Raw genomic sequence first — 15,950 nt, forward strand, 5'->3', positions numbered from 1 at the left:
TTTAAATGGGCAAAGGATCTGAATAGACATTTCTCCAAGAAAAATATGCAAATGGTCAATAAGCACATGAAAAGATGCCTAACATCACCAATCATTAGGGAAATGCAAATCAAAACCACAATGAGATACCACTTCACATGCAGTAGGATGGCTGTAATCAAAAAGGAAAAAAAAAAACAAAAAACAAAGGATGTGGAGAGATTGTAACTCTCACTACAGTAGTAGTGAGTATGTAAATTGGTGCAGCTTTTTAGAAAATTAATATGGCATTTCCACAAATGACTAAATATAAGTTACCATATAAACCAGCAATCTACTTCCAGGCATATATCCAAAGAAATGAAAAAAATGTATGTTCACACAAAAGCTTGTACACAAATATCATAGCAGCATTATTCATAATAGTGAAAAGTAGAAACTTCAGTGTCCATCAAATGATGAATGGATAAATAAAATATGATCTATGAATACAATGGGATATTATCTGAAAATAAAAAAAAATTAGTACTGCTACAGTATGAATGAACCTTGAAAACATGCTAAGTGAAAGGAGTCAGTCACCAAGGATCACATATTGTATTATTCTGTTTATCTGAATTTTCTAGCATAGGCATAGGAAGTACAGAAGTAGACTAGTGGTTGATGGAAGCTGGCAGGTCAATGGAAGGGATTGGTGGGGAATGGCTAATGAGCTTGGAGTTTCTGTTTGGAGTAATGAAAATGTTCTAAAATTGTTGTAATCGATGCAACAACTCTGTGAATATACTAAAAGATACTGAATTGTATATTTTAAGTGGATTGACTGCATGATATGTGAATGATACCTAAATAAAACTGAGAGAGATAGAGGCAACCAAAGGAATACTCTGCAAGGTGGGAAAGAGGTGTTCTATAAATGAGGCAAAGGTTGGGTTGTCTGTTTCTTCACTGCAGGCTAAGACTTGTTAGCTCAAAAGTTGGCCAGTGCCAAACTCAAGTTTTTATACATCCAATTATTTTAAAAATAGGTCAAGTAAACAATTTTTAGCCATTTAGAGCTTGCCTACTTTGCATGCCCTACAAAACCTCACCCAAAGCAGTTACTGACAAGATAGGGCCTTATGGTTGTAAGGCTCTAAGTTGCTGCTGCTCTTTGGTGCTGTTTGACCCAGAGACTTCCACAGTGCTTCTGAGTGACATCACCCAGACATATAAGCACCCTCTTTAATACCCCTACTTCCCTGGGAGTTCCCTTGCCTTCCTCCCCTTCTAGTTAGTGGCATCTTCACCATAAGCTGTGAGGGAATTCCCTTCTCATTGCAACGCTATCCAAGCACCAATAAAGTTTGTTGTGTGTTACGGCCCATCCTGTCATATCTTTTTTCTTGATCAGTCCCTGGATTGCTTGAATCTCTTACAGAAGGTAAGCTGGCTTGGGATCCCAGGACCAGAAGAACAGGATGGTGACACCCTTCTCTACCCTTCTGCTGCCCAGACCTTGCATTTCCCAATGCTCAACCTGCCAAAAGAAGACAGCCCAGCTAGACTCCTTTTTCTACCGGGTCAAGCACAAATCTGTCTGACAACATCAGGTGAGGCTGACGTGACCAGCAAGGAGATGGATTGGAAGTCCTGTTAGTAATAAGCAGAAAGGAGCAGCACTTGTCTTCCGTGCTATTCCTGAGACTTCCCCATTCTGTCAAGAGATACTGTGAGATGAGCAAGCAAAATTGTTAAGGTGCTCACACTTTACTTGAAGTGGTAAATATTGATACATGCATATGTATGCATATGTTGATACATGCATAAGTCACATGCATACATTGTCATTTCCAGAACAATCACTGCAGAAACTGTACAGAGACACACTCAAAAACATTATATATAAATCAAGATGTATTCTTTAGTTTGAAGTAATCTATCAGAACATAAGAAAAGAGAAACAGAAAAATGAAAACTTAAAGAAACAAATGCAAAATAAATAACAGAAGTTTTAAGCCCTAAAATAAGAATAATTACATTAAAGGTAAATATTTCAAATACACCAATCAAAGGACTGAGGTCAATAGAATGGGTACATACTATGACCTGTCTGTATTGTATGCTGTACAAATCCAATGACATAACTATATTGAAATTAAAAAGATGAAAAAACATTGATGGAAATATTAAGCAAGTAAAAGCATGTATGGTTATATTACTATCTGATAACGTACATCTCATAGCAAAGAAAATTTTAAGAGACAGTGAGGGACATAACAATAAACGGATTAACCCATCAGAAAGATATAATGACACTAAATGTGTATGCACCAAACAATGGACTTTCAAAATACATGAGGGAAAACTGATAGAGCTGGAAGGAGAAATAGATGAATCCACAATTATAGTTGGGGATTTCAATGTCCCCTCTCAGCAACTGATAGAACTAATAGAAAACAGGCATATAGAAGTTCTGTACAAAATACTTATCTAATAGGATCTAATGGATATGTAGAGAATATCCCACCTAGCAATAGCAGAAAACACTCCGTGCCCATGGATCATTCATCAAGGCAGACCATATCCAAAAGCTCAGCATATTTAAAATAATTGAAATAATACAGAGTATGTTCTCTGGCCATAATAGAATGAAACTAGAAATCAATAACAGACAACAGGAAAATCTCTAAACACATGGAACACCCCTAAAAATCCATGGGTCAGAGGAAGCTTAAAAATATGCAGAATGAAACTGAAAACACAGCATATCGACATATGTGGTTTACCACTAAACCTGTGCTGAAAGGGAAATTTATAGCAATAAATGTTTAGATTAGAAATGAGGAGAGATTTCAAATAAATAATCTGAATTGCTGTATCAAGAAATTAGAAAAAGAAAAGCAAAATAAACTCAAAACAATCAGAGGATTTCCTCCCTCTGATAATTTCCTTCCTCTGGTAATAAGGAAAAGAGAATAATACATCAATGAAGTTGAAACAGGGAATAATAGAGAAGTGCAACTAAAAAAACGCATTCTTTGAAAAAAATCAATAAAATTGAAAAACTGCTAGCAAGACATGTAAAAGTAAAGAAGGAAGACACAAATTATTAACGTAAGAAATTAAATACGGTATACCATTACAGATTCAGCATCTATTAAAAAGATAATAAGTAAATACTCTGAACAGCTTTACACTAAAAAATTCAACAATTTAGAAGGAATTGACCAATTCCATGTAGATTACAAACTACTAAAACTCAACCAAGATAAAATCTAAATCTAAATATGCAATTTAAATAGCATTATAATCAATTAAGAAATTGGATTTATAATTTTAAACCTCAAAAGAAGAAAAAAAAAAAACCTCCCAGAACTAATATTGAACCTTGCTGACTTCATATATTAGTTCTTGTTTTGTTTTGTTTTGTTTTGGTTTTTTTCTTGTAAATTCCTTGGGATTTTCCACATAGACAATCTGTATGGACTTTTATTTCTTTTACTTGCAGTGGGTAGAATTTCCAGTGCAATGTTGATTGAAAGTGGTGAAAACAGACAACCTCCAATGATCTTTGGAGGAAAGCATTCATTCTTTTACTGATTGATTGGTTGATTGATTTAAACATCATTAGCTGTTTTGTAGATCCCCTTAATCCCATGGACATAACTCTCCTCTATTAATTTTTCTCTAAATGTTTGGTAAAATTCTCCAGTGAAACTATCTGAGCTTGGATAAATCTCTGTATTTATTTTTATAACTATATGTGAAGATCCAATGATCTCAATACAAAATTTGAATTAAAAAATAAAATTAAACTTGGAAGTTTAAATTTAAAGGAGCATTTAAAGCATTTTCTTTTTCTTTAAAATGAGTAAAAGGAAATTTTTTTGATAAATTAAATAGGAAAAAATAAGAAAATATTCTAAGAAAACAATTAAAGGCAAAGAACTGTCCTAAAATGAAAGCAGTAGGTTATAGATCAAAATAGAAATAAGAAAATAACAGCAAGGAGCATACCTCAGGGAAAAAAAAGGCGGGAAAAAAGTCCAAAACATGCCAAGATATTTATTGACAACATAACATGCCTCTGTAATAAAATAAAGAGGAAGATGGAAAGAAGGAAAAAAGCAAGATAGTAGAAATACCGAATGATTACATTTGAAAATGATGTCTTACGTTTGCCATCAACACTGGAGAGAGTTTGAAACAGATTTTAAGACTCCCCCCACTTTTTTCACTGTCATGTGAAATGGGGGTAATTCCCTTTATAAACAAGTTCCTGTTTGACAAGATCAGGACCCATAGCCACAAATAAACCCGGGGACAAATAGGCCTCATGCATTTGCCAAATCCATACCTCCAGTCTTGACTTTTAGTCTGAATTTCAGACCAGTATACTCATTTGTTTAATCATCACTTGTACTTTTATCCTTCAAACCTGGCATAAGAACATCATTTTGTATTGATCTTTCGAATTGGAAACTTGGATGTCATCCTTGATTCTTCTCTTTTCATTACTGCTCACTTCCAAAAACTTACCAAATCTGATATCTTCTACTTCTTTCTTTCCCCTCAGCCCTTGCTTTGGTTTAGGTCACCATTATTTGTGGCTTACAGAAGCTCCCTAACTGCTCTAATGAGGTTTTTCCCCCATACTCAATTTGCTCTTCACACTGAAATCTATAAAGTATACTTGAAAAACATATATACTCAAAACACATCACTGCTTAAAAATATTCCCAGGTTCCTTCATGCAGCACAGCATGGCCATACAATGTATGCTCAAATCAGAACACTATAAAGTGACAGGAAAAATTAGGATGAGACAAGTATAAACTGGGCCTGTTCTGGGGAGCCTGTGATGTGTGATCACTTTACTTTGTCCAATGCTATATTCAAAGCCCTTTACTATCTTCTCCTGAAGGCCCCCTCCTCTCAGGACTGGCTACATAACTTGCAGGTCTCAATGCAAAATAAAATGTGATGTTCTATTTTCAAAGACTAAGAATTTCTTAATTCTTAATTAAGACTGAGCCTGGCTGGCTCAGTTGGTGGAGTATGAGACTCTTAAACTCGGGGTTGCGAGTTCAAGCTCTATGTTGGGTGGAGAGATTATTTAAAAAAAAATGTTTGGGGCACATGGGTGGCTCAATCAGTTGAGCATACTGACTCTTGATTTTGGGTTAGGTCATGATACCAGGGTAATGGGATAGAGCCACATCTGGCTCCACACTGAGTGTGGAGCGTTCTAAGATTCTCTCTCTCTTTTCCTCTCTGTCTCTCTATCATGCTCATTCTCTCTCTCTCTAAAATAATAAAATAAAATAAAATAAAGTAAATATTTAAGAATTTCGATTTGGTCACCACAAAGCATTAACCCAAGCAAGCGTTCTTTGGTGTATAGGACTCTATGTGAATATACAGGTTACACATCCATGAAGCTGTCCAGCCCCCACCCCTAGAATTGTCTTTTCCTTTGAGTTGGAAATTCTCACTGCTTTACACAATACCACTTCATAACTGCCTGTCTCTGTACTCTCTATTCCATCTTCTTGAAGTGCTGTTCTCTGTTTCTTTGGTTTCTAAACACAGTATGAGATATGACTAAAATGGTGCTTCTTCAATCAAATATTGCCTTTGTTTCTTTATCAGTTCAATTATTCATATATGTTGTGATATTGCTTATGTCTATTATAACACTTACCATATTCAAGTACAATAGATTGCCTTTTACAATATCTTTTTCAACATATTTTGCAGCAATTTTGTCCTAGCTATTTTAAAGTGTCTGTCTGATCTGGGCCATTTCTGTGTGTATTTCTATTGACTTTTTTTCTTTATTGACCATGGACTCCTTATCTTGCTTTTTTAATATCTCACTATTTTTTATTGTATGCAAGATATTTTGTGTAAAAGAATAGAAGAGCCTGAAGTAATATTAACTTCCAAAAAAGGTTATCCCCCTTCTTTCATTTGGATTCTAGAGTGAAAGACTATACCAGTATGATACACAGTTGGGCTGAGCCAACTTTTGTCAATGGCTTCACATGTTTTAAGGAAGGATCTAGATTTTCCTCTGAGCGTGGCTTAGGATCTGAGCACTGGTTAAATTCAGGAGTTTTCTTTGTCTTTGGAACTGAGCCACCATCTCTTTGTACTAAGAACAGTATACCTCTGCTTTATAGCTTAGCTGCCAACTTTTTGATTAACTGGGCAGAAGATTTTGACATCCAGGGTCACCCCTGGTTCCAACTCTATTCTTCCTATTCCCCAGACTTGCAAGGGCAGCTATTTTACATGCTATGAAAAAATGGAATGTCACAAAGGTTTTCCTTCCTTCCCGCCTCAGTGTGTTTTCTGAGAGACCTGCACATCTCAGCTCTCCTGCACATTGTCCCCTTTCCCTCCAGTGGGTGCTGTGTTATACTTACAGGAGGCTCTGTGCCTCAGAGAGTCTCTCTCTCAGCTCTGCTGACTCGTCCCAGATTTTTGGCATAGTAGTTTCAAGCACAAGGTGAAGACTAGTGGGAAATAGTTGGTGGGTGGTTGCAGGTTTGCTCTGTGGTTTTTAGGCTCTTTGGAAGTCTAATCTCTCATGCCAGCCTACGCACAGCCATTAAAAGTTCATTAAAAGTTTAGCTGGTTTCTCCTTACCTGCTTTTATGGTAGGTACCTCCTCTTCTGCTCCTTGGCCTGAAATGCAAACAGCTGTGGAACTCTTCTCTCTTGTGAAGGGCTTGTCATCTTTCTGGAAATTAGTTTATTTAGGTTTCACTGCATCTTCAGCTCTCTGAAGGATCATAAAAAAAAAAAAAAAAAAGACTTCTGTGGTTTTGAAGGTTATCCAGCTTCTTCTGGTTGTTAGGATGAAAGCAATGATTTCCTGTGACTTTCTATATCCTAACCAGAAGTCCCACGTAATCTTTTTGTAATTCCTTGGTAATATATTTAAGGTTCTGAGATGAGAAAGAATTACAACACAATGAAGAGCTCTTCCATATTAAACACTTCCTTGCACTATCACTTTCTTAAAGAGCAAATTGATTTTTTTTTAGTTTAAATATTTTATGATAAAATATTAGATTAGGTGAAGTGATTTTTAAGATTTTCTATTTATTTGACCTATGGTTGACCCTTAAACAGATATTTGCATCATAGTTCTCAGAATAAAATGACCCGTCCAATTTAAGATTTATTAAAAAATGAAAGTCGTGAATCTAATCAGGCTAGGTGCTTCCACATACATTGTCCCATTGGTACTTCACAACCACCTTCTGAGGTCCACTATATATCTATATCGATATCGATATCGATATAGATATATATATACAGAGAGAGAGAGAGCACGAGTTGGGAAGGGATAGAGTGAGAGGGGGACAGAAGATCCTAAGTGGACTCTGTACTGAGAGCAGCATGCCCGTTGTGGGGCTTGAACTCATGAACCATGAGATCATGACCTGAGCCGAAGTCAGATGCTCAAACGATAAGCCACCCAAGCGCACCCACAATACTAATATAGGCAATTAATATTCTTCTCTTTCTGTATATGAATAAATTCAAGCTAAAAGACCTGCCAGAGGTTACGAATGGTTGCAGCTCTGCTAGCTCCCACACTGTTTCAGAAATTGTGGCTTTTGACCACATTTTTCAAGGAGTACTGGGTTTTAGGAGGAGGAACCTCAGTCTTCATAAGAGAACTAAGTGGAGAAAGAAACAGGCTTGCATAATGTTGTGTCCTTTTCTTCTCCAGTTACATCATACTATTTACTTCTAGAGAGTGTGATTTCCCTGTATATACCTCTTGCGGTCTTCTCATAGCCATGGTACCCGGGCACTATGAAGAAGATGAATTTACTCATATAGTGTGTGAGATGGGTGGCAAATTGTTATCTGAGCTTTATGGGCAGAGCATAAACATGCAGATGTAAGGTTGTCCTATGGGCTTCCTGATAGTTCTCTGATATAGCTGCCATACTATTTCCAGAGAATCCCTCTTACACAATGAATAAAGTCCCAACTATTCAGCCTATTACTTTACTGAAGGATAGACAACTTTATACCACCTGCCTTTCTAGCCTTACTATCTCCCGCATGCCCCTTGTATTTTGGTCATGTAAATCCTTTTACTGCTCACTGAACATGAAGATGAGATTTGATGTGATGGAAGAAGCACGAGAAGACAAAAATTTGAGGAGTTCATGGTTTCTAATCCTGCTTGGACCTCATATGTTATATTTCTTGTCTGTATTATGAATAGGTTTTAATAGAGAATATCAAAGTTCTCTTCAAATTCTAACATTGTTTAGTTAAATGAATTTTTTGTTTCAACTTTTAGTTTATTTGTTTTTTTTTTATTTTTTATTTTTTAAAGTTTACATCCAAATTAGTTAGCATATAGTGCAACAATGATTTCACGAGTAGATTCCATAATGCCCCTTACCCATTTAGCCCATCCCCCCTCCCACAATCCCTCCAGTAACCCTCAGTTTGTTCTCCATATTTGAGTCTCTTCTGTTTTGTCCCCCTCCCTGTTTTTATCTTATTGTTGTTTCCCTTCCCTTATGTTCATCTGTTTTGTCTCTTAAAGTCCTCATATGAGTGAAGTCATATGATTTTTGTCTTTCTCTGACTGACTGACTAATTTCATTTAGCATAATACCCTCCAGTTCCATCCACGTAGTTGCAAATAGCAAGATTTCATTCTTTTTGATTGCCGAGTAAGACTCCATTGTATATATATATCACATCTTTATCCATTCATCCATCGATGGACATGTTGGCTTTTTCCATACTTTGGCTATTGTTGATAGTGCTGCTATAAACATGGGGGTGCATGTATCCCTTCGAAACAACACACCTGTATCCTGTGGATAAATGCCTACTAGTGCAATTGCTGGATAGTAGGGTAGTTCTATTTTTAGTTTTTTGAGGAACCTCCATACTGTTTTCCAGAGTGGCTGCACCAGCTTGCATTCCCAAAGTGTATTTGTTTTTGATATTGACATAGTCCAAATAAAAGGAAAGGTCATTGTTAATTCTCTCTTACTGTTACCTTGGCAAAGAACTGCCTCGGCCTTAGATAGTATTATTTGATAAATACGTCTTGAAATACTCAATCGTTCAACTCAGAAATCTCATTGTTTAAATTTATTTTAATAAGAATGCCATGCAAAATTTTTTTCTTATTGGTTTTGATATTAATAAACTGCAGCAAAAGCATTTTTAGAATTTGGGTTCTGAAGCTCAGTTATGCTTTTAAAGAAAAGAATGAAGAGAAGCATTGTCGTTGTTTATAATAATATTTGGTTCATGATTCCACCTGGACTAGTGGACTTTTCACCATATTTCCATATTTAAGGACTGAATACAAACTATGTTTCCAGAAGTTTCTCATCCTCCAGTCTCACTGAGAAAGCAGCTAGACCATTTGTCAACAAAGGAGAGTGTTTTCTGCTGAGGTAATTTACTAACCAGATGCTGAGATGGCCATCTCATGCCAGGGTGCATTCTGCAGCCAGAGACTACACCTTCTATTTCAGGTTTTATGACAAATCTTCTATGTTTTTAGAGCAACTCCAGACACTGACAGTGCTGAGACACTGTTTTTAAACAGATAATATATCTGGATTGGTTTCCTTCAAAATAGGTCCAGGAGACACTCTATCTACTTCCTTCTGACACTAAATCTGACACAGGTTTCTTCTTCGGGGTCTTTCTTTGCTTTCAGAATCACCCATCCCCACCAGTGACAATTGAATGTCTCCAGTTAAGTGGTATAAGACAATTCAAAATAACTGCTACTGGCAACTTAACTGAATATAGAGCTGTTTGTTCTGAAGATGTTCTCGCCTAGGGCCAAGAATCAATGGGTTTTGCTTTGATAAGAAATTAAGCCCTTGATCTGAAATTTTGCTTGTATGGGATTCTTTGGTGCTTTGGCTGTCCTAGCAGCTTTAGGTCACTGAATATCTATTCCATTGAAGCAGTCATCGACTGATGACACTAAATAGTCAAGCTGTATTTCTTAAACCTGTGTTATTTATTAACATAACAGCAGTCACTTAGAAGTATAGGAATCAACAAGATCTTAGATAAAAATAATGTTGGCATTTTCATTGGAAGGGGCAACATGAAATGGAATTCCTATTTTTTTGAATAAAGACCTACAATATAATACATACTCTGTATGTTCTTTAATTACACTTAATATTCTGAAAGCATGAGATAGGACTATTCACCTTTTATAAAAAATAGAAATAAGGTGCAGAAATACCCAGGTCCTTACCCAGGTTACTCAGCCAGGTCTGTCTGACTCTAAGGCCCTGTGCTTTTTTTTTTTTTCAGGACACCTTATTGATTTCTGTCCAAATTGTCTTATCCCTTAAAAAAGCATCCTTTTATTACAGAAAAAACACCCTCAATTCTATCTAAGGGATGGGAGAAGAGGTTAAGATGACTCAAATGGAGAAAAAAAAATTGTTTTCTTCCAAGACCTTAAATGTCTTTCCTTGAAACTGATTAACTTTAAACATAATTTAAATCAAACAAATACTTGGGGTTTCAAAAAAAGAGAAGGGAAGGAAGAAAAATTTTTGTTAATTTAAATAAAACAACAAAGATGCAAGAAAGTCACAGAAGTGAGGAGGTTTTTTTCCACATTTATCTTCAGAAAGCCTTATTTTTAACAAGCTTAAAAAAAAAAGAAGAAGGTAAGACAAAGATTAAATATGAACATCTAAGAAAAATGGCAGGGTAAGTAAATGGAATTTCAACTATTTGAACTCTCTAATTCATGACGTTAAGGCAAAAACAAATGGAGTTTATTCTGTATTGAGCTATGTACAAATAAACTTTCATGAATATACATTTATGTTTCTCGGTTAAATTCAATGTTATTTATCTGTCTTGGTATATAGAGATGGGTCCTAATGAAATTAAGAGCATGACAGAAGAGATAAAGAGTTTCGTTTGTTAAGAATCAAGTAAATTCATGACACAGGGACTTATTTATCTTATGAGAGTTATGGACAGAGGTGGAAGTTAGGAGAACAAGAAGCATCTAGGTTTGTCTACCTAAAGGCACCAAAAATTCATCTTCTAAAAGTGAGGACCAAAATGGCCTAAATACAATGGCCTGAGAGGAGTGAATTAAACACAGATTACAGAACTTAAACATGCCAGACTTATTTGTCCTAGTAATAGAATGTAGCAGTGTAGTATTTCAGTTGTTTTTACAACTTGGATGTACCTTAGTTTCAGATTGTGCTGTAAAACTGGAAGTTCCCCAGCAGCTGTGGGTACATAGTTTCACTGGGCAGTGAGGGAGGCATGATGATGGATCATGATTCCTTCAAGTGCCACTAATATTAACATCACTGGTGTCATTATTCACTGGGTGATGAGCAAGAGGGTCACTTTTTCTCCAACACATCCCACACAGTCTGGCTTTGGGAAAGGTTCATTTTCAACAAGGAAGCAAAGGCCCACGTGTTACTAAAAACACAGACCGTGTAACTGTGGAAATAAACCCAATTGTCTCTATAAGTCTCTTCAATGACTTAGTACCAAAAAGAAAAAAAAAAATGCCATTCTTTGAGCCACAGCTACTATAAACTGTAGGTAAAACTTACCCTCTAAGTTAGGCACTGCTGATTATGTGCTCTTTATAGATATGTTACATATATATAATATATAAATATAAACATATATATATATATATATAATACATACATATACAATAATGTGTGTGTGGTATACAACTCATTCTGTGTAAAAATACAGAAATTGAAGTATTTGTATAAAATTAATTCTATATTCTATATTTGCTCTACATGCATAGTAAATTGTAATCACTATTTGATTTCCTAGAAAGACAAATTTAAGTCACTATACATACCAATGGGATTATTTTATGTTAGTTAGGATGTCATCACCATCAATTCCTCACTGTTCTGTTAGGAAGGAATCAGTAGCAGACAAAAAATTCTGTCTAAAATCATTTCATGTCCAGTTTGAAAATTTCATTTCTTTCTCTTAAGCTGACTCTCAAGTTTCTCTCTTAAGCTGATGCTAGTTTTGATGATAAATTAATCCATAGGACTTTGATTCACAGAGAGAAGGGAACCTTTCATAAGATTTAGTTTTACAGAAGAAAATAATGAATTTGTCCATTTGTATGCCAGTTTTCTCCTCTATTCACACTTACAATTTAATAGCTAAAGGAAAAATGTATTTTACACAGAATATAGCCATAAACTCACTAAAATAACTTTTAAAAGTATGAAGTAATCTATCATTTACATCAGAAAAAAAAGTTAGCTGCTTTCCTTTGTTAAAAATGACTACATATGTGCTTTTATTGATTCCTGTTGAGTTTATGTAAAATACGATTTCAACTTCACCAGTCGTGGTGAGAGTAAGGTATGTGGCAACCATTGACACCTGGCCAGTTAGCCTAAGATACAGCCCTTTTAAACTGTGGCCCCTGATTCTGTCTCTTCATTCTCATTTCTCTGGGACTATTTAAAAACTACCATGCGCAGGTTGCACCCCAACTAATTGAATAAGAATTCCTGACTCTGGATATGCGGCATCAGAATTTTCTGTAATGTCCCAATGTTCTACCTTAAAGCCAGTGTTGAAAAGCAACATTGTCTTTCAACAATGTAAAAGAATAAAGTTGTTAAAAGGAACAACAACAAATCTCATTGACATGTACAGTGGATTGACTTCCAATAATCTTTCAGATAAATGAGGAACTCTCTAATCACTAGCCAATAATAGCTGACCATTTTTCCACCTAGGTTAAGTTGTTTATCTAACTATATTTAGATGGAAGTAATCTAGCAAATATACTGCTGCATGTTTAAGTAGCTTCTCCTACATTGTATCCAAGGGCTGGCAAATACATTTGTTTATTAATCAAAAACTTTTGTGGATTAATGATTATGTGCCAAGGATCATTCCCAGATGGAATCATGGAATTGAGTCAAACATGACCTCTCCATTCAAGTACTTTATAGCATGAATGTGTGTATTTATTTAACATATATAATTGAGACTTATTGTAAACCAGAAATAGTTCTAAGCTCTAGGGATATCTCAGAAAACACAATAGGGGAAAAAATTTCTGCTCTGTGAAGCTTGTTTTCCAGGAAAAGCAACAAGAAATAAAATAGAAAATATTTGATCTGAAGAAAGTAAGAGCAATGAAGGGGGATAGGAAATGAGGGTAGGAAAAGACTTAAGTACAGTGTCAAATAGGAAAGCTGAGAAGTTTCAATGACAGTTTGATATTTATGAAGGGGTGGAGATATAAGCCATGTGATTATTTGGAGAAGAACGTTTCAGGTAGAGAAAAAGGCAAGTGCATATGCCCAGAGCCAAGAGTTTGTCTGAGGAGTTCAATGAAGAGCAAGGCAGCCAGGTGGTAAGGCAGCCAGCTGACAGTATGAGGAGAGGTCAGGGAAGTGACACAGGCCATAAGATGCAGGGCCTTGTCAGGACTGAATGAGATGGGGACCCAGTGAAGGGTTTTGAGTTGAGGACTAACAAGATCTGATATTCCATTTAAATGACTCACTATTGTCACTGTGCTGAGGATTGACAAGTATGGAAGGAGGAGACCAGTTAGGCTATTACAAGATTCTAAGGACAACATGGCCCTGTTCAGATCTTCTGGAAGTAGAAAGACAAAAGTAGATGAACTCACTAGAGTGCAAGGAAGGCTTTGTAGATATTTTGTGTGTCTTGTGAGCCTTCATATAATAATAAGAGAGAGACCATCTGGAGAGGAAGGAAAAAAAACATTTCTTAGAAAAGGAAAAATAAACAAGGTATAAGCTACCATGGTACATTTAGAAGTGACTTACTGTCTATGAGAATGTAGGGTGAATGGCATGGGTGATGGAATTGGGGCTGGAAATGAAGAGTGAAAAGCTCAGTGTACCATGCTCACCAGCTGGACTTTATAGTATAAGCAATGAAGGAATATCCAAGGTTTTTAGGGAATCTAGAAACCATGAGGAAGGAAGGCGAGAAAGAGGAGCATCTGAAGACAGACACGGATTAGAGGCTTCTTGTTGGAGGCGCTGGGGTGGTTCAGTCAGTCAAGAGTCCAACTCTTGATTTAGGCTCAGGTCATGATCTCACAGTTTGTGGGACTGAGCCCTGCGTCGGGCTCTGTGCTGACAGTGTGGAGCCTGCTTGGGATTTTCTCTCTCCCTCTCTCCCTACCCCTCCCCTGCTCTCAATCTCTCTCTCTCTCTCTCTCTCTCTCTAAAAATAAATAAGTAAACATTAAAAAAAATTCTTGCCACTGTCACTAATAGAAAACATAAGAAAGTATTTGCAATTATGGCAAGAGCTATCACAATAATGTGTGTAGAATGCAGTGAGGTGGGGGAAGAGAAAAAAATTAGCTAAACAGAAACATCAAGAAAGGTTTTATTCAGGAAGTAATCTTTAAACTGGCTTTTGAGGATTTAGTAGATTGTTTCATTCATACGCAATGAAAAGGACTTCCAAGCAGGGGGAGTGTCAAGGGCACAGAGACCTGAAAGCCCCATGGCAAATTAGCAGACAAAGAAGGTGACTGGAGCATAGGGCATAAACAGAAAGGGAGATGGTAGCAGGAGACAAGGCAATGGCTCTGTGAAATTTGGACATAGTTCAAGTTTTATAGGCAATAGGGATCCAAAGAAAGGTATGAAGTGCTGTGATACTGTGCTCAGATCTGTACTTTAGAAAGCTGCTTTGTGTCAGTGCTCAGGGAAAAATGGGATTTGGTGAGACTAGAGGAAGAAAGACTGGACTGTACATAGACTATTGAAATGGTCCAGGACAGAAATAAAGCGTCACATTAGTCAAGGAGTCCTGTGAAGTAGGGGATGAATTCAAGAAGCTTTTCAGAGACTAAATCAATTGGATTTGGTGATAAATTATGTTAGGGAAGTAAATTAGAGGAAGGAATTTCAATGACACATAGATCCTATCTTGGGTCTCTAGGTTTATGGCTGTACATTTAGGAAGTAGAGGAAAAGAAGCAGGTTGGATGATGGGGTGGGAAAGAATCAGCTTAGTTTTGGACCTACTAAATTCTAGATGGGCCTCTTAGATTTAGATTTGAATGTCTCATAAGCAACTTGGTATGTATAAGAGTTCAGTACCTATCATAAAAGAGGCATTCAATAAATGTTTTCTCAATTTTCAGATGCAACATTTTAAGTGAAATGAAACTAGGCCGATCTAACTTGTCCCACTTGCAATATGCTTCAACTCTTCAAAAAAAAAAAAAAATCCTCTCACAATTATATCACACATTATTCATGCATTGGATAATACATTTGGTCTCCCATCCCAGCTGCCAGTGTTAAATTCTATGCTACACAATGTATCTATGGGCCAGACTAAAATCAAGAGTGTGATGAGAGGGAAAATGGCTCTGAATTGTCTTCCTGAGAGAATCCCTATTGGACTGTCACTCTCCTTTGGCACAATTTAAAAAGGCTTACTTTCATGTCATTTGATAAATGTTTAACTATAATCCTCAAATTAGAAAATCTTTAATTTCCATGTCATCATGAAGAAACGTCACACATTAAAAAAGAGATGTGCTGATGAAAAATTCATTCAGCCATGGACCACAGAAACAGAGAGGCATGATTTATGCATTCTTTGAACTAATACTTTGCTATGATTCTAATGGTGTTGCATAGCTATTTTGCAAGATAAATGGAAAAAGTACTTATACATAGTTTTTCATTAAGATAAAATGTAATTGTTTAGTTCATTTAATAATCATTGTATGATCAAGTAATCCATACAAATTAAATAACTTACTGTGCTTTATAAATTCATATTAAAAGAAACTCCATGAAAATTTGTGGCATGAATAAAAGCATGAGCTAAGGAAAAGATAGTGGTATTTCTTGTTCAGTATAAAAAGTCTCAAAGCACTCATGAATTTTGAAATTCTTCTTTGAGTGATG

The 15,950-nt window shown here is 36.1% G+C and overlaps 1 long non-coding RNA gene across 1 annotated transcript in view; it reads right to left on the bottom strand.

Moving 5' to 3' along the window:
* Positions 1 to 15,950, bottom strand: part of LOC107180374 — a 222,344-nt gene that overhangs the window by 136,468 nt on the left and 69,926 nt on the right. The window contains exon 2 of the long non-coding RNA XR_001511137.2: positions 6,616 to 6,751. This is a non-coding gene — a long non-coding RNA (uncharacterized LOC107180374). The remainder of the gene's footprint in view (positions 1 to 6,615; positions 6,752 to 15,950) is intronic.

Source organism: Panthera tigris, chromosome B2 (genome assembly GCF_018350195.1).
Source record: "Panthera tigris isolate Pti1 chromosome B2, P.tigris_Pti1_mat1.1, whole genome shotgun sequence".
In the NCBI taxonomy this organism is placed as follows: domain Eukaryota; kingdom Metazoa; phylum Chordata; class Mammalia; order Carnivora; family Felidae; genus Panthera; species Panthera tigris.